The 18,196-nt window shown below is 47.4% G+C and overlaps 1 long non-coding RNA gene across 1 annotated transcript in view; it reads left to right on the top strand.

The window, feature by feature from the left end:
* The window catches only part of LOC140427312 (uncharacterized), a 48,317-nt gene extending 31,919 nt beyond the window's left edge, over nucleotides 1-16,398 (top strand). Inside the window, exons 4-5 of the long non-coding RNA XR_011948462.1 lie at nucleotides 14,762-14,849; nucleotides 15,521-16,398. This is a non-coding gene — a long non-coding RNA (uncharacterized lncRNA). The remainder of the gene's footprint in view (nucleotides 1-14,761; nucleotides 14,850-15,520) is intronic.
* Nucleotides 16,399-18,196: the final 1,798 nt, after the last annotated feature.

The following is an 18,196-nucleotide window of genomic DNA, read 5'->3' as shown; positions in this document are numbered from 1 at the left end:
GCCTGGGGACCCTTACTCCTGTGGTACATATCTGCCGCTGTTCTGCTTCAATGGCTTGAATGGTGTAAGAGACCTTTACCCATTTTATAATGCCAAACTGTTATTAGTTTGAGAAAGATACATACAAGATACTCCTTGAGAAAGATACATTTTCTGTGTTAGCCTGGCAATACTGTTTGCTGTCTGCGGAACTGCTGCTTGCAGTATTGTGCTGCCAGGTAGCGTTGCAGCACCAGGGGTGACCCAGAACTATTCCCTCCTTCTTCCCCTCTCCCAGATGTAAGGCCAATACTATGAACAGTGATGATCAGGTGACGTTAACAAACTAATAACAGTTTGGCATTGCTATTTAACAGAACAACACTATTGGCTGGTGTAATGTCACATGTAGCACTGACATCATTGGAGCATTCGGTGGGGCTTTGTGGAGTTCACCATTATCCCCTGTTTGAACAGCATCTTGTAAATAAACCCCTTGCACTATGTTATACAAACTCAAAGTGTGCCACCTCTAATTCTTTCACTTTGCGACTACAACAAAGAACACGATAGGCATAACATTGTGTGAAAACCTCCAACAGCATTGCTGAGGATGTGTTCCTGAAGTCCATCACTCCAGCAAAAGGAACGATGAAAATCAGGTCTGAAAACTTTTTCCACTACTTTTTATCTCTGAACTCAGATGCGAGACATGCCCTTCCCCCTTTCCTGTGCAGCCGGGATTACACAAAACTGGAAATGGGGGCAGGCCTTCTGCATCTAGGTCCCATCTGCTTTCCTGTTCAGCCCACATGGAGGCATGAATGCCTGGACTTCAGACTTTGTTTCCTCTGAGATTCCATTCCCTTATTACCATTAATCATTATTACCATTAACCATTATTACCCTTATTACCATTAATCCATAATGGAATGCTCTCCACTTGCCTGGATTAGTGCAGCTCCAACAAAACTCAAGAAGCTCGACACCATCCAGGGCAAAGCAGCCCATATCCATAACTGTACTTTACACTCTCTCACTGCTCCTCTCCAGCCTTCTCCCAGAAGCCTATGAGTCAGTGCTTTATATAGTTCTGAATCTAGCTCCATCTAATGGTTAATTATGATATGACATTAACCCTTTGTATTCTGAACATTTCACATAATGTCACAGGTACTAACAGTTTTAATGAGGAAATCTAGATTGCTGCTGCCCAATAATCATGATTTGTTGCATTCCAGTGGTTAAGGACCTATGTATTTTCGAAAGCCGTTAGTGGACCGAACACAATAGATATCAGGCCCAGAATGCACAACCTCTCATTCTAAGAACATAAACTGCTACCCCAACAATCAGGAAATCTAATGTTTGGAACCTCCAGGGCCGGGATTCTCCGTCGGCCGACACTGAAATCGGGAAACGCGATTGGGTGGAGAATCCGTTCCGTGCCAAATGGCAATTCTCTGTCACCTCGACAGCAGCGTCAATGCAGTCCGGAACACATGTACAATAAACACAGTTTGCATATAATTATAAGGCCTGACCCGGTATTCTCCGGGCCTCTGCGATTCCCCGCCTCTGAAGGGCTGAGTTACCAACGGCACGGTTCACTTGTGCTTTTAAAAATCGTGAAAGCAGCGTTGTAGCTGATGAGGGAGAGAGAGGCGGTAGGGCAGAGGGAGGCACGACTGGGGGCTGCCGGGTTGGACACTGGCTGGGCTGGCTGGGGTGGGGCAACCCTGCCAGGGCCAGGGGGGTGACGGGGGAGCAGCCGAGTGTCCGGAGTGATCCCCACTGGACTGGTGCTGAGTCCAGATGAGGACCACCATTGCCACGGCCTGCAAAGCAGCCATCTTTCTGTGTACCCCACTGCCCACCCACCTTGGCCCCTTGTTCTGCAGAGTGACACTGGCCACATGAGTGCCCCGACCCCCGCACCCCCTCAACCCACCCTCCGCCATACCCCCCACCACCTGCTGGGGGGCATCAGGCAGTCCACTTAAGGGCAATGCCCACTGTAGCCCCTACGGGGGCGCGGGCGGTAGTCGGCTGGCAAGGGCAGCACCAGCTGACGGTACCACTGTCATCAGGGATGGGTGCCAAGGCCAGAGGCTAGGGGCATGAGACACCGAATGGACCAGCCCCATCACCAGCAGGTCCTGTGAGACACATGACAAGACGCATGATTAGAATGCGGGCTGGGGGGTGATGTGTTAAGAAAGTTGGTTCAACGTTGACTGCAACTGGATGCAGTGAAACTAGAAACAGGCTTCTGACACAGGAGATGGTCCAACACTGTTTTATTGAACTTCCTGATTGCTGTACATAGTCTGCTGTGAGTTGACACTCTATCAATCTAACTGATAACCTCCTACTGGCTTGACCAAACTAACTCTCTACCTCATGGTGATAGTGCTCACTGGCGTGTGCACTCTTACTATCTCAGTAGCTGTGTCCTGTAGAGAGAGGTGTCATAATATACACATCAGTATATGATGGTGCAGAGACACACACTGACTGACACACTGCAAGACCAATCAACACACACAACACAGCAGCCAATCACCAGTTAGGGCACGGTCACTATAAAGACAGAGGGCACTCGTTTTCCCGCTCATTCGGGATGCAGCCTCTGAGACAGACAGCCCGCAGTCAGTAGGACAAACATCCACCATGTGCTAGCAGTATAGGCTGGTCAAGTTAGGCCTAGGTCTTCAGTCAATCTAACATAGTGTCGACCCACAGTACAAGTATGTTTAACAGCTCTTAGTTAAATAAAATAGAGTTGTACTATTACAAGTGTTGGTAGCCTGTCTATGTTACTGCTAAGGTAAACGCAGTCTCCACAGATCCAGAGTACCCAACACATCAAGAGGGAGAGTCTTAATGCCCTGTGTGCTTTATAGTGGTGGTATCCTGCCTGGTGATTGGTTGTTATGTGTCGTGTGTGTTCATTGGTTATCCTGTGTGTCAATCACTGCCTGTCTGCATCTCATTATATACATGAGTGGGGTTGGTGGGGGTGAGGGTGCTGTGGGGATGAGGGTCAGGATGAGGGCAATGCCGAGCGTGAGGATATGGTGGGGGTGAGGATATGGTGGGGGTGAGGGTGGTGTGGGGGTGAGGGTGTGGGTGGTGTGGGGGGGGGAGGGTGGTGTGGGGGTGAAGTCGGGGTGAGTGTGAGGGTGATGAGGGGGTGGTGTTGGGGGGGAGGGGGTTGACCTCTGCTCCGGGACCTCCCTTTCCTCCAGGCCACATCCATGTCCAGGGCCCTCTACTCTGCCATGGTGAGGGGCTAAGGCCTGGCAGTCCTTCTCCAGTTTTCTCCCGCTCCTCGTGGTTGTTGATTGATTTGATTTATTGTCACATGTACCGAAGTACAGTAAAAAGTTTTTTTCTGCGGCCGAGGGAACGTACACAGTACGTACACAGTAAACAAAAAGAATAATCAACAGGGTACATTGACAAATGGTACATCGATTGACAGTGATTGGTTACAGTGCGGAACAGGGGCCAAACAAAGCAAATACATGAGCAAGAGCAGCATAGGGTGTCGTGAATAGTGTTCTTACAGGGAACAGATCAGTCCGAGGGGGAGTCGTTGAGGAGTCTTATAGCTGTGGAGAAGAAGCTGTTCCTACGTTTGGATGTGCGGGTCTTCAGACTTCTGTGCCTTCTGCCTGATGGAAGGGTCTGGAAGAAGGCAATGCCTGGGTGAGAGGGGTCTCTTATAATGTTGTCTGCCTCCCTGAGGCAGCGGGAGGTGTATACAGAATAAATGTGAGGGTGGCAAGCTTGTGTGATGCGGTTTCTTGCGATCTTGGACCGAGCAATTGCTATACCAAGCTGTGATACAGCTGGATAGGATGCTCTCTATCGCACATCTCTAGAAGTTTGTGAGAGTCGATGCAGCCATGCCGAATTTCTTTAGCTTCTGTAGGAAGTAGAGACGTTGTTGGGCTTTCTTGACTGTTGCATCGAAGTAAGTGGACCAGGACAGACTGTTGGTGATGGTGACCCTCAGGACCTTAAAGCTATCGACCATCTCCACTTCGGAGCCATTGATGCAGATGGGAGAGTGTCTCTTGATACGCTTCCTGAAGTTGATGATCAGTTCCTCGGTCTTTCCGACATTTAGACAGAGGTTGTTTTCGGCACACCATGCAACCAAGTGATTTATCTCCCTTCTGTAGTCTGATTTGTCGTTGTTTGAGATACGATGATGTTTGGCGGCCTTCTCCGCAACAGAAAACGACAGTGTTAGACAGTCCGATGCATGCAGCCCAAGGGGTTGTAGTTGGTAGCCTCAGTGGCCAGGGCACCAGGCCATCGCGGCCCGTATGGGTGCTGGCATGTGGTGCAGAGTGGGTGTTCAGCCGCCCTCCGGGTTGGGTGGTGGGGGGTTACGGGTGTGTGGGACGTGGGTTAGTACCAGGGGCACAGTGCTACCTACTCACTTTGACCCCCTGAGTAGGTTGTGCAGTTTTGTATGGTACGGCTGGCTGGTCCAGACAGTATTGCTCGCGGCGCTGACCAACTCTGCCACCTGCGCCCAGGCACGGCGAATGACGGCGGCGAGCAGCCTCATTCCCAGTGCTAGCCCCTCAACACCCGCTGAATCAGTCCAGGTGTGGCGCCAGTTTTGCTGTCTTTGAACTCCACGAATCCTGCGCCGGTGTCAACGCTTCGCCTCAGGAATGAAGAATCCAGTCTCTGTTGCATGGAAATTCTTTTAGCAGCCCCTCAACGTCAGCAACATAATTTTAGTACAGCATTTTGGAGTGGAAGCATGAAAAATACAATACTTGGATAAGTTAAAAAAAATATTTAAAATTGCAATCTTTTATAAGCTTTATCATTCAAGTAAACATTTATATCTACAGTGTTTCCCAATTCACACACTTGTGTTTCATCCATTTAATAATCCAGAAGATTCAAAAACCCAGAAATATCTTGGTCCCAATCATTGGACTGGGGAGGTTAAAGTGACCTTTATTTTTCCCTAATAATTAAAATTGGTCTCATCCTAAAAGAAATTTACAAGTTTGGGAGTCCGGCAGTAAGTAATGGGCTTAAATCCCTTACATGTTCTAAAATGACAGTTTCCCAATTTACCTCTTCAATTTCGCCCATTACCTGCTGGAATTTACCTCAATATTTTATACCCTCTTACCTATTCTGCTGCATGGGGAGTGAAGGAAAAGACTTAGCTGAAAATCTTAAAATCACAGTGAAAATATAAGCTTTATGTTACATTTTTACACTCACGCACATTGTTTCTCTCCTCTAATCTTCCCCCTTCTCTACTGCTTGCCTTGCTCTCGTCTCCCGAGGGTACTCCGTTATCTTGGGATATTATTCTGGGGTGATGGACAATTTTTGTAGTTGATCCAATTTCGATGCTTCATGTGTTCAATAACTTTAGTTGGAAGTATTTATGGATATTGTGGTTTGCCTGTGGTAGCACATGAAGCCAACTTGGGTGTCAACTGCCGTTCACTTGGTGGCACTCTCACCTTTGAATTAGAAGGTTCTGGGGTTTGAGTCCCACTCCAGGGCTTCAGCACGAATATCTAGGCCGACACTCCAGTGCAGGACTGAGGGGTTCCTGCTGCACTGTTGGACATGTGTCTTTCAGATGAGACATGAGACTGAGGCCCCATCTGATTGCTCAGGTGAATGTAAATGACCCCTCGGCTCTATTTCAAAGAAATATCCCATGGTATCCTGGCCAATATTTACCTCTCAGCATCACATCAACAAATTAGCTGATCATTATCACCTCATTATTTGTGGGGATTGCCGTGTCCAAATTGGCTGCCATGGTTCCTACATTACAACAGTGACTACACTTCAAAAGCACTTCATTGCCGTTAAGCACTTTGAGACATAATAATAATCTTTATTGTCACAAGTAGGCTTACATTAACACTGCAATGAAGTTACTGTGAAAATCCCCTAGTCGCCACATTTCAGCACCTGTACAGGTATACAGGGGGAGAATTCAGAATGTCCAAATTACCTAACAGCATGGGCGAAATTCTCTGGTATCGGCGCGATGTCCGCCGACCGGCGCCCAAAACGGCGCAAATCAGCCGGGCATCGCGCCGCCCCAAAGGTGCGGAATCCTCCGCATCTTGGGGGACCGAGCCTCAACCTTAAGGGGCTAGGCCCACGCCGGACTAATTTCCGCCCCGCCAGCTGGCGGAAAAGGCCTTTGGTGCCCCGCCAGCTGGCGCGGAAATGACATCTCCGGGCGGCGCATGCGCGGGAGCGTTAGCGGGCGCTGACGGCATTCCTGTGCATGCGCAGTGGAGGGAGTCTCTTCCGCCTCCGCCATGGTGGAGACCGTGGCGAAGGCGGAAGGGAAAGAGTGCCCCCACGGCACAGGCCCGCCTGCGGATCGGTGGGCCCCGATCGCGGGCCAGGCCACCGTGGGGGCACCCCCCGGGGCCAGATCGCCCCACGCCCCCCCCAGGACCCCGGAGCCCGCCCGTGCCGCCTTGTCCCACCGGTAAGGTAGGTGGTTTAATCTACGCCGGCGGGACTTCGGCCCATTCGGGCCGGAGAATCGCGGGGGGGGGGGGGGGGGGGGGGGGGGGGGGGGCTCGCCAACCGGGCCAGGCCACCGTGGGGGCACCCCCCGGGGCCAGATCGCCCCGTGCCCCCCCCCCCCCCACCCCCACCCCCCAGGACCCCGGAGCCCGCCCGCGCCGCCTTGTCCCACCGGTAAGGTAGGTGGTTTAATCTACGCCGGTGGGACAGGCATTCTAGCAGCGGGACTTCGGCCCATCCGGCCCGGAGAATCGCAGGGGGGTGGGCCCCGCCAACCGGCGCGGCGCGATTCCCGCCCTCGCCGAATATCCGGTGCCGGAGAATTCGACAACCGGTGGGGGCGGGATTCACGCCAGCCCCCGGCGATTCTCCGACCCGGCGGGAGGTCGGAGAATCTCGCCCCATGTCTTTCGGGATTTGTGGGAGGAAACCGGAGCACCTGGAGGAAATCCACGCAGACACGGAGAGAACGTGCAGACTCCGCACAGACAGTGACCCAGCTGGGAATCAAACCTGGGACCCTGATGCTAACCACCGTGCTACTGTGCTGCCCCTACCGGCAGTCATGCAAAGTGTGAGATATATCTCGCGGAGCGTTAGAAGAAGGTCGTTCAGCAGCAGCAACAACCCTGGGGGGAGAGGGGGGAACGAGAGACTGTTTGAGGGGATGGACGAGCGGGAGATAGCATGGAGGGTGGGGGGAAACGGTACGCGCGGCCAAGAGCCAGTGTATAAAGCTATGTAAATATACCATCTTGCCATGTATATATCTTGCTCAGGGAGAATTTGCGCTATTTTGTTACGGGGGGGGGGGGGTGATTGTTTGTAAGGGGGAAAAAGTTGTGTTGTTAAAAAGCCTTAATAAAAAATATTTAAAAAAAAGAAAAGTGTGAGATAAACGCAAGTATTCTTTTCCTTTTAATTAGGCCCTTAAACACATGGGATGGTGGGATTGGAACAACCCATTTTACACCCTTCTAAATTTCCATTTCAGTTGAAGTTAGTAGAGAGGAATAGTGGATGAGTTATAAAACCAGCATCCAAACAGAATCTTCTGGTTTATCGGGACAAAATGATTTGCACCCAAAATTAATGGACATTATTATTTAATTTAGTCAAAAAAATTCAACTAAAACAGCATTAATTATTATTAATTTGCAAAAATGTTAACATTTTGCTGCATGTTCAGGTTTCTCTAACAACAGTTTAATACTGCACTGACCTCTACTGGATGTATTACTGCATATTTGTGGAAATACCACTCGCAATCTCTAACCTTGCTACTGACATTCAGCTGGTACTTTGAGCAGTGAATGTCGTCTTCTTGGACAATGCAAATTAGCGTACGATGGAACGGAATCTCAATGAATATGAAGCAACAAAGCCAAACATCCACAGCCTTGTCAGCAAAACACGACAGTTGCTCCTCCTATTTCAGTCCACAAATATCCCCACGGATCTAGCAGCTAGATTCCACATATCATTCATCCTTCACCTGCTGGCTGAGCTTTCTCTCAGACCCCATGTGTTTGCTATTCTAACTGGTAGAAATGGCAGGGTTTGGCAGGTAATACAATGGGTGAGCTGTCTATATATTGCCGATCAGCACTGGCAGCCCACCATAGCCCAAGAAATCTGATGGTTAGGATGCTACCTAAGGGCAGCCTGCAGCTCCTTAAAATGAAGAAATATTTTCCAATGGTGGGTAGTGGAACACAGGGCCTCCAGATTCCCTGATGCAGCAGTGAAGGTACTCATAAAGCATGTCAGCAACAAACAACAGGTCTTCTTTCTCTCCAAGAGGTAACAAATCCTCAGGCAAGCTTCTCAGCAGCAATGGAGGGAGTTGACAGAGCAAATAGATACCACAGGTATTGTCCCCAGAACCTGGTTGCAGTGCAGAAAAAAATGTAATGAGCTCACAAAGACCATAAGACCATAAGACATAGGAGTGGAAGTAAGGCCATTCGGCCCATCGAGTCCACTCCACCATTCAATCATGGCTGATTTCAACTCCATTTACCCGCTCTCTCGCCATAGCCCTTAATTCCTCGAGAAATCAAGAATTTATCAACTTCTGACTTAAAGACACTCAACGTCCCGGCCTCCACCGCCCTCTGTGGCAATGAATTCCACAGACCCACCACTCTCTGGCTGAAGAAATTTCTCCTCATCTCTGTTCTAAAGTGACTCCCTTTTATTCTAAGGCTGTGCCCCCGGGTCCTAGTCTCCCCTGCTAACGGAAACAACTTCCCTACATCCACCCTATCTAAGCCATTCATTATCGTGTAAGTTTCTATTAGATCTCCCCTCAACCTCCTAAACTCCAATGAATATAATCCCAGGATCCTCAGACGTACATCGTATGTTAGGCCTACCATTCGTGGGATCATCCGTGTGAATCTCCGCTGGACCCGCTCCAGTGCCAGTATGTCCTTCCTGAGGTGTGGGGCACAAAATTGCTCACAGTATTCTAAATGGTGCCTAACTAATGCTTTATAAAGCTTCAGAAGTACATCCCTGCTTTTATATTCCAAGCCTCTTGAGATGAATGACAACATTGCATTTGCTTTCTTAATTACGGACTCAACCTGCAAGTTTACCTTTAGAGAATCCTGGACTAGGACTCCCAAGTCCCTTTGCACTTCAGCATTATGAATTTTGTCACCGTTTAGAAAATAGTCCATGCCTCTATTCTTTTTTCCAAAGTGCAAGACCTCGCACTTGCCCACGTTGAATTTCATCAGCCATTTCTTGGACCACTCTCCTAAACTGTCTAAATCTTTCTGCAGCCTCCCCACCTCCTCCATACTACCTGCCCCTCCACCTATCTTTGTATCATCGGCAAACTTAGCCAGAATGCCCCCAGTCCCGTCATCTAGATCTTTAATATATAAGGAGAACAGCTGTGGCCCCAACACTGAACCCTGCGGGACACCACTCGTCACCGGTTGCCATTCCGAAAAAGAACCTTTTATCCCAACTCTCTGCCTTCTGCCTGACAGCCAATCGTCAATCCATGTTAGTACCTTGCCTCGAATACCTTGGGCCCTTATTTTACTCAGCAGTCTCCCGTGAGGTACCTTATCAAAGGCCTTTTGGAAGTCAAGATAGATAACATCCATTGGCTCTCCTTGGTCTAACCTATTTGTTATCTCTTCAAAGAACTCTAACAGGTTTGTCAGGCACGACCTCCCCTTACTAAATCCATGCTGACTTGTCCTAATCCGACCCTGCACTTCCAAGAATTTAGAAATCTCATCCTTAACAATGGATTCTAGAATCTTGCCAACAACCGAGGTTAGGCTAATTGGCCTACAAAGAGTGCAAGGGAAGACACCCATGTACAGTTCTTATACTCTCAACATAGACCAATACACTCTCCTATAGCCCCAGCCTTCGCGCTCCTCCGCTCCTCCATCTATCATCCCTCTCCTTCAGTCAGTGCTATTTTGATATTCATAACCTCAAGATGTCCTCCTGCTCTCAGAATTACTTTTTTCTCTTGGCCATACTGTTGCTCTTTCTAGCTTATTCTATTTGCTCTGTTTCGGTCACCTTTGCTCATGAGTTGCCAGGTATCTTTATGATACTGCCACGTGGTTCAAGTTTAGGTTATGATTAATAACACAGCACACCGCTTAGTAAGGATTAAAACAACGGTCATTTATTATATACAACAAGCAATATTAATACCCTAATACTACTTTCTATATAACAAACCTATCACTACTGGCCAATACTTAACTTAGGAAGAGCCCACCAGGTCAGGGAAACGAATGGCTTGTCCAATCAAATCTGGCCCGCGGGATTCAAAAGGCTGCTACAGGTCGGTGGCTAGGTGTCTCGACCGGATAGCGATCGTTGGATTCAAAACTTACTGCTACCGGTGGCTGGTCTTCCGAAGGTCTCGAGCAGGCGAAGATGAGAGAAAGAGAGATCTGAACTTGGACCTTTACTTTTATAGGGCCCAGGGGCTTCCCGCCTCCCGGGGCGGCCCTTGACCCTGAGTCCCAAGTGATTGGATTCTGTCCCCAATCTCTGGGGTCGATGTGTCCAATGGTGAGGCGATTCCTCGATCGGGGGTTGGTCGCTCACCTGTCTTTGTTTCGGCCACTGCAGGCGCCTACAGGTGTGGCCCGGTATTCAATTGCTAATATGTTGCAATTGTTCCCGGGGATAGCCGATTTAACTGTGGATGTCCGAGTTGATTAGGTGTAAACAGTCCTGAATGAAACTGCGGATACCTGGGTTGAAGGGCTGTTGATAGCCCTGAGTATCGATCTGGGCTACGTTCCCAGAGCTGAATATGCAAACCTGTCTGCAGCTGCCTGCTTGTGACTTCTTGGCTGCTTTTCCCAGCAGTCTTTCGGGTTAGCCATTTTAAACTGGGTTTTGGCCAGATTAATCGGAACGCAGCCATTTTACATGGCTACAATACTTGCTGCTTCTTCCTGTTATCATTCATAGCGTACTAAGCTGTTGCAGGCGTCTTGAAAAAGCCTCAACTGGGAACACTCTTACTTCCTTTATCTGTTCTGCTTGCAGGAGAAGTTGGCACACAACAGAAAGGAGAGTATGAGAACAAGAGAAGGATCTTCTCTAATACCCTGCTGACATTAATGGAAGAGGCAGCCGTCTGTATAATTGACAAATATATGGTACAGGCCATTGCAGATCAAAAGCTGGAGGCCATACACGGCAGACACATTCGACACCTTCCCTTAATCCTGTTTTTCTTCAGCTTAACTCTCTTGTACGACAATTTGGGTTAATCACCTGGCCTGTCCAGCCAGTGGATTTGTTTCTAGAGGGCTCCAGTTGTTCACTTGATGAAATTGTCAGTTAACCCATGGATGTGATCGTGTTGCAGTTCAGCTACTGAGTACAAGCTCCTGAGAGGAGTCACGAGCGAAGGGTGCAGGAGGGAGCTGGTATGTGGAAGCAGCCTACCTCACATTCACAGTATAGGGACAGAGAATGAGGGGATGGAGGATTGATGCAATCTAAAGACATCATGGCAGCTGCCAGGAGAGTTGGCGCAGCCTTCTCTAATGTGCTGGAGGTCATCACACCAGCTACACAATAATGAAGTTGGAACCTTTGTAAGTTACAAAGGGGCAGCACGGTGGCACAGTGGTCAGCACAGTTGCTTCACAGCTCCAGGGTCCCAGGTTCGATACCTGGCTTGGTTCACTGTCTGTGCGGAGTCTGCACGTTCTCCTCTTGTATGTGTGGGTTGCCTCCGGGTGCTCCGGTTTCCTCCCACAGTCCAAAGATGTGCAGGTTAGGTAGATTGGCCATGCTAAAGTGCCCTTAGTGTCCAAAACAAAAAGTTAGATGAAGTTATTGGGTTGCGTGGATAGGGTGGAGGTGTGGGCTTCAGTGGGGTGCTCTTTCCAAGGGCCAGTGCAGACTTGATGGACCGAATGGCCTCCTTCTGCACTGTAAATTCTATGATTCTATGATTTGGAAGAGTCCATATTGCTAATGTGGATGCAAGTCACTGTTAGACCATAAGACCATCAGACATAGGAACAGAATTAGGCCATTCAGCCCATCGAGTCTGCTCCGACATTCAATCATGGCCGATATGTTTCTTATCCCCATTCTCCTGCCTTCTCCCCATAACCCTTGATCCCCTTATTAATCAAGAACCTATATATCTCTGTCTTAAAGACACAAAGTGATTTGGCCTCCACAGGCTTCTGCGACAAAGAGTTCCACAGATTCACTACCCTCTGGCTGAAGAATTTGTTCCTTATCTCAGTTTTAAAGATGATGTGGAGGTGCTGGCGTTGGACTGGGGTGAGCACAGTAAGAAGTCTTACAACACCAGGTTAAAGTCCAACAGGTTTGTTTTGAATCACTAGCTTTCGGAGCACAGCTCCTTCCTCAGGCGAATGAAGAGGTGGGTTCCAGAAACATATGTATAGGCAAAGTCAATGACACAAGACGATACTTTGAATGCGAGTCTTTGCAGGTAATTAAGTCTTTACTTAAATCCCGCCGTATATTTTTTGAGACGGACTCTTATTAAAAGGGAAACTGAAAAGAGAAGCTAAGAAAGAAAACTGTCTCTCCCGGTTCCTAAGGAAACTAAGACTGAATCTGAGCTGACTTCTAGGAGGCTGAACCTGGTTGAAACCATCTAAAAGGACAAAGAGTGCTTCGAGCCCTGATGGTGAAGATGATTCTAGTGATGCTATACAGCAAGGCTGAAGAAGACAAAGGCTAGATCCAGAAGCTGAGAATAGGCAAATGTACAGTTGTTGCAGCTATTTGTGTAACTTGAAGATAGCATGGGTGGATCTTTACACACAAGCCACTGTTATGGGCCAGGGTTTAGAGAACCCCAAAGTGTATCAAGGTGTTCACCTGACCCACAACTTTTACTAGATTGTGTTATGGGGAGCACACAGTCCACTTTACAGGTGTGGTACAGCAGAAATGGAAAAGTATTTTTTAAAGCAAATCAATGTTTATCCTATGAACTCAAGTTAACCTTTTTAAAGCACACAGTGAACATCTTAGCAACCATTAATTCAAATACAACCCCCAAAGAATACAACACTAAGTAATCCTTGAGCTTTCCTTTTAACATCCATAAGACTTAAAACAAAACCTTTAACAGAAGCACCTCAGGTTTAACTTCACTACTGAGAACAGTTACCACGTTGAAATCAGCAAATGGACATTCATAAGCTTGCAGAGATTCACACACATCCTGCTGTGATTGCAGCGTCTCCAAAACTAAAATGAAACCAAACCCACCCTGCAGCAAAAAAGCCTAAAGCGAAAGTAAAAAGCTGACAGACAGCCCAGCTCCACCCACTCTCTGACATCACTGCAGTAATAAACACCCATTTCTTAAAGGTACTCTCAATACAGATATTTATATACACACCCATTTATAAACACCCATTTCTTAAATGTACTCTCACATGACACCACCATAAGCAGAGTTGACATGGTTCTGCAGGTATGTACCGGTTTTCATGAAGACCGTGCCTATGGAACTCAATAATTGTGCGCTGCTTTCGGCTGGAGATCTGGCTTAAAAAAAAATGTTTTAATTAAGGCATTTGTATATACACATCAAACACAACCAAAACCAATAAGAGAACAAACAGGAAATCTCATAACAAATAAATAACCAACACCCCCGCACCCCACCCTCCCTGCCATTACCCTGCAACCACTCTGCCACTCTGACTTCATAACTATCCTCGAAGAAATCGATAAACAGCTGCCATATCTGGGCAAATCCCTCCACAGTCCCTCTCCAGACGAACTTGATTTTTTCCAACCTAAGGACATCCGCGAGGTCGTTCCCCCACACAGCTCCCCCCCCAGGTTTCGACGGCCCCGAGTCTCTCCATTCCAAAAAGATTTGGCTCTGGGCTACCAGGAAGGCAAAAGCCAAGATGTCGGCCTCTCTTGCCCCCTGGACTCCTGGTCTTCAGACACTCCAAAAATCGCCACTTCTGGAGTCAGCAAACCCCTGCCAAACTCTCACCAGCTTCGGACAGGCCCAAAATATGTGGACATGGTTCGCTGCCCCCCCCCCCCCCCCCCCCCCCTGCACCGTGCACCACCCACACCTATCCTCCACCCCCTCCCACACCTATCCTCCACACCCTCAAAAAACCTACTCATTGTGGCCACCGTCATATGCGCCTTGTGGACTACTTTAAATTGAATGAGGTTAAGTCCAGCGTACGAAGAGGATGCATTAACCCTCCTCAGAGCCTCCTCCCATAACCCAGCCTCCTACACCCTCCCCAGCACAGCTGAAATTCTTCATGACAATTTTGTAGCACTTTATGAGATTGATGATATATAGCCTGAGTGGACTATTGCGCCAATCTTTAAAATCTGTTTTAGTTATATCTGCTTGCGTGGAATTGATAGCTTGTCAACTTGGCTAATTGTCAAATATCTGATTGTGTTACAAGACCTCAAGGCCAACCCAGTCAAAGGGACTGGAATAGTCATCCTTAACAAGTGTGAATTTTTCAACAAAATGCACAGTGTTTTTAATGACAGCTGGGATTTTCCACATCCATTCACAGCGGGCTTCACAATAGGTGCTAGCGGAAAATATCACAAGGAGGCCAGGAATTTATCGTTTCTCAATTGTGTGCTCCAATCATCAATGGCGTGCCGCATTTCGCACCACAGCACATCAGGAATGCCTTTTCAATATTTTGCGTCTCTCTATCAGGACTCGTCACTGGAATCGTCCCCTCACTCTGGATCAACAGGGCACGTCAGCATACAATTGGAACAACGTGATTCACAACGGTAATTAGGTGACGTATACATGGGGACCTGTACTTTGCTCGTGATTTCGACGTTTGTTTGACTACCTTATATTGCTTTGCAGGCAGCACCATATTATTTTCAGGGGATTGGCACAGGCAAGCCTCTAGCTACCAGGCCAGCGGTAAGGCGGCAATGACTTCTAATAGGCTGCAGGGAAGGTGGGTAACTGGCCTCAGGCAGGAGAAGGGGCTGCAGGTCTAGGGCTGCACTGCGTTTATGTATGGAGAATGTTCCACTCAGACACATGACTGGGGGGAGGATGGGTGAGGGTTAGCGTCCTCGGTACCAGGATGGGGAGAGAAAATGCTACAGATTAACAAAAGGCACTTGGGGCCATAGTGGCAAGAGGGCTGAGTGAAGACGCTCTTCAGTTCCATGCTCACACAGGGAAGGTCCAAGCTGGTCTGGCAGTGAGGGTTTAGCACCACCATCTTCTAACTTGCAACGATGGCGCAGTACAAAATGAAAATGAGGCGAAGCGCTGCTGGTGAGGGCTTTGCAGGTGTGTTGGAGAGCTGGTGCATGCACAGGGGAGGCTGATTAAAGGGACACCCAACTGGACTGTGCAGTCACAAATGAAAGAGGCACAGGTAAGACATGTTAAGAGTGGACCTTTGAAGACTAACATTGATTTAACCGTTTTTCATTGATACTGCAGTGAGGAGGCCTTCAGGAAGATGGATCATGGATTATCACTGCCTGCATGATTGCGCACAAACAGGGGACAAGATGAAGATTGCCCCAGAGGCACCTAGCTGACCAAAGGAATGAGTAAATCAATGCCTGACAATGGGGATGTCATTTTAGTGGTTAGATTCAGCTCCTTCAGCTCCTGACAACTCCTAGCAGCCTTCAGAGAGCTTCATCTTCCAATTTTGAACTCCCCCCCACTGGGTCCCCATTGGAATCGTTGCCCAAAGCCTTCCCACCCCCTGCTCAATGTGAGTCCATCCAGCAAACCCGTTCACACAGGACAGGCCTTATTTGATTGACCAGTGTAATATCATGTTGACAACTTAATAGAAAGATAGAATTTACAGTTCAAGGAGGCCATTCGGCCCACCGAGTCTGCACCAGCCCTTGGAAAGAGCACCTTATCTTGGCCCACACCTCTACCCTATTCCCATGACCCAGTAACCTTACCTAACCTTTTGGACACGAAGGGGCAATTTAGCATGGTCAATCCACTTAACCTTCACATCTTTGGACTGTCGGAGGAAACCAGAGCATCCGGAGGAAACCGACACAGAGAGAAAGTGCAAACTCCACACAGTCACTCGAGGCCGGTATTGAACCCGAGTCCCTAGAGCTGTGAGGCAGCAGTGCTACCACTGTGTCACCGTGCAACTTGATCTCAGGAAGGTTTCCCATCCACCCCTATCTGCGCTGATTTCGGACACACCCCAAGGGTAAAATTCAGGCCATTGTCTTTTTTTTCAGCAATTTATACTTTGTAATAGAATGCAACTTGGATGCTAATTCATGTTTAATTTATGTTGATTCTATGTTTTAGATTATAGATGGTTTAGTGTTTGTTTTGATTGACTCTTGTACAGTAAAAATTATTTTGGTTTAAAGCGTTAAATCTCGTGCCTTCATTCTTTCAGTAAATAACTGGGTCTTTGGATCTCTTTAAAATAAAATTACTCACCTCAACCAAGATCATAATAACTTTCAGTTAGATCCCAGCAACCTGTACCTCAATTCCATTTTCCTATATGCACTTAATTAAAACCTATCATCCTCAGTCTTGAACACTTCAATTAAGCTACCAAAATTTGTTTCCTGATTTCGTTCCTGAACCGTTGTGCTCTAATTTTCAGATACTTCAAGGAATTTTAACCACCGAGTTAGGTGGGTTTTGGTCAGGTGGAAGCTTAAAGTCTTAAAAGTGAGAACTCTGACCCAAACCTGCCTCCAACTTCTAGCAGCCTTCTAGCTTCAAGAGAGGGGGGAAGGGGTTGGGTGGCCACCCCGCTCTGAGACAGTTTGGTACTTCAAATGTTACAACGAGGTGTTGAGCCTTATTGTTCTATTTGTTTTCAAAATTATCTGTGGGTGGCCTGGTTTCCTGAGCATCGGAAAGCCTGGTAGCTGCACCCAGGTGAGAGCTGCCACCAGATTCAGAGATAAATGACTTTATACCTACCTACTGGATCCAGCGTGCCTGTCTCGGCAACTCCCATGATTAACCATTCCCACCGAGGCTTGCCATCTCTCAAAAATTATACCCCATCCTCCAATTCCCCCCTCCAGGCCTCCAATACCTTTCCAAGACTTTCAGTCCTCCCACTGAGGCATCTGACACACCGATCCCCCAGGAATCTGCAGGTTCAATGGAGTTTCCACTGATACAACTTCCATCCTAGAATTGATAGGCTCCTTCCCTAAAATCAACCCCTACTTTCTCCGTTTCCTACATTGTGAGCTCTGGACACAAGAGAGGGAAAACCAGACAAAGTTTCCCACTCTTAATCAGTCTCCAATGACTCCTGCATGTGGTGGACAATAAGGACAGGATAAGTTTGGTCATGATGCCCTCAGTGTCGCTGAATTGTGCATTAGACACACTCTTCCCTTGTGAAATAGAGTGTAATGGCAAAGGCAAGTTTCCAGAAATGTTATGTTCTGCTACAATGATTAAAGTAGATTATACAGTACACACAATGATTACTAAACGTTCGGGTGTTTTTTAGCACTGAATCAAGAGATTCCTCCTCCACATTTATAAATCTACATCTCGTAAGAGAAAGCCAACGTGTCCCTGTTTAAACATTAAGCCTTTTCTCAAAGATATTTTGTTTTTATTTTACTCTATAGGAATTTGTAAAGATGTAGCTATGTTTGTCCCCAAATCATACTTTGAATTGGGTAGGAAAGGCAATTTAAATTTGCTGCATCGTTATATTCATAACATACACTAAGATAAAGCAAAATAGGCAAAACAATCTACAGTGTTTCTAGTTATTTGAATGAAACTTATTTCATTTTCTGATAGTCATGTAGCGAAATAAACAAGAATATGCGTCCTTTTTTAAAAACTATTTCATCCTTATTGCTTTTAACTGCTGTTTTCTGTCCCCTGCTGGCATCCATTTGTATTGCATCACTCTGTGGGACATCAATTCGGTAACTTAAATGAGAATGCACTGTTTTGAGAAATGTCACAGAGGTCTAATATTCCCTTGGAGCTGTACCAGAGGTGAGAAACATTAGAGCTTTTCTTAATATGAGGCAATTACACCTGAATGCTCTTATGTGTTAGAATTTGGAAGAGGTAGATCTGTGCAAGGTTGAAAACCTGCTTTTTTTGTTACAGTTCTTTAAATGTAAT

The sequence above is a fragment of the Scyliorhinus torazame genome, chromosome 7 (genome assembly GCF_047496885.1).
Source record: "Scyliorhinus torazame isolate Kashiwa2021f chromosome 7, sScyTor2.1, whole genome shotgun sequence".
Classification (NCBI taxonomy): domain Eukaryota; kingdom Metazoa; phylum Chordata; class Chondrichthyes; order Carcharhiniformes; family Scyliorhinidae; genus Scyliorhinus; species Scyliorhinus torazame.
This window is presented reverse-complemented; position numbering and strand designations above follow the sequence as displayed.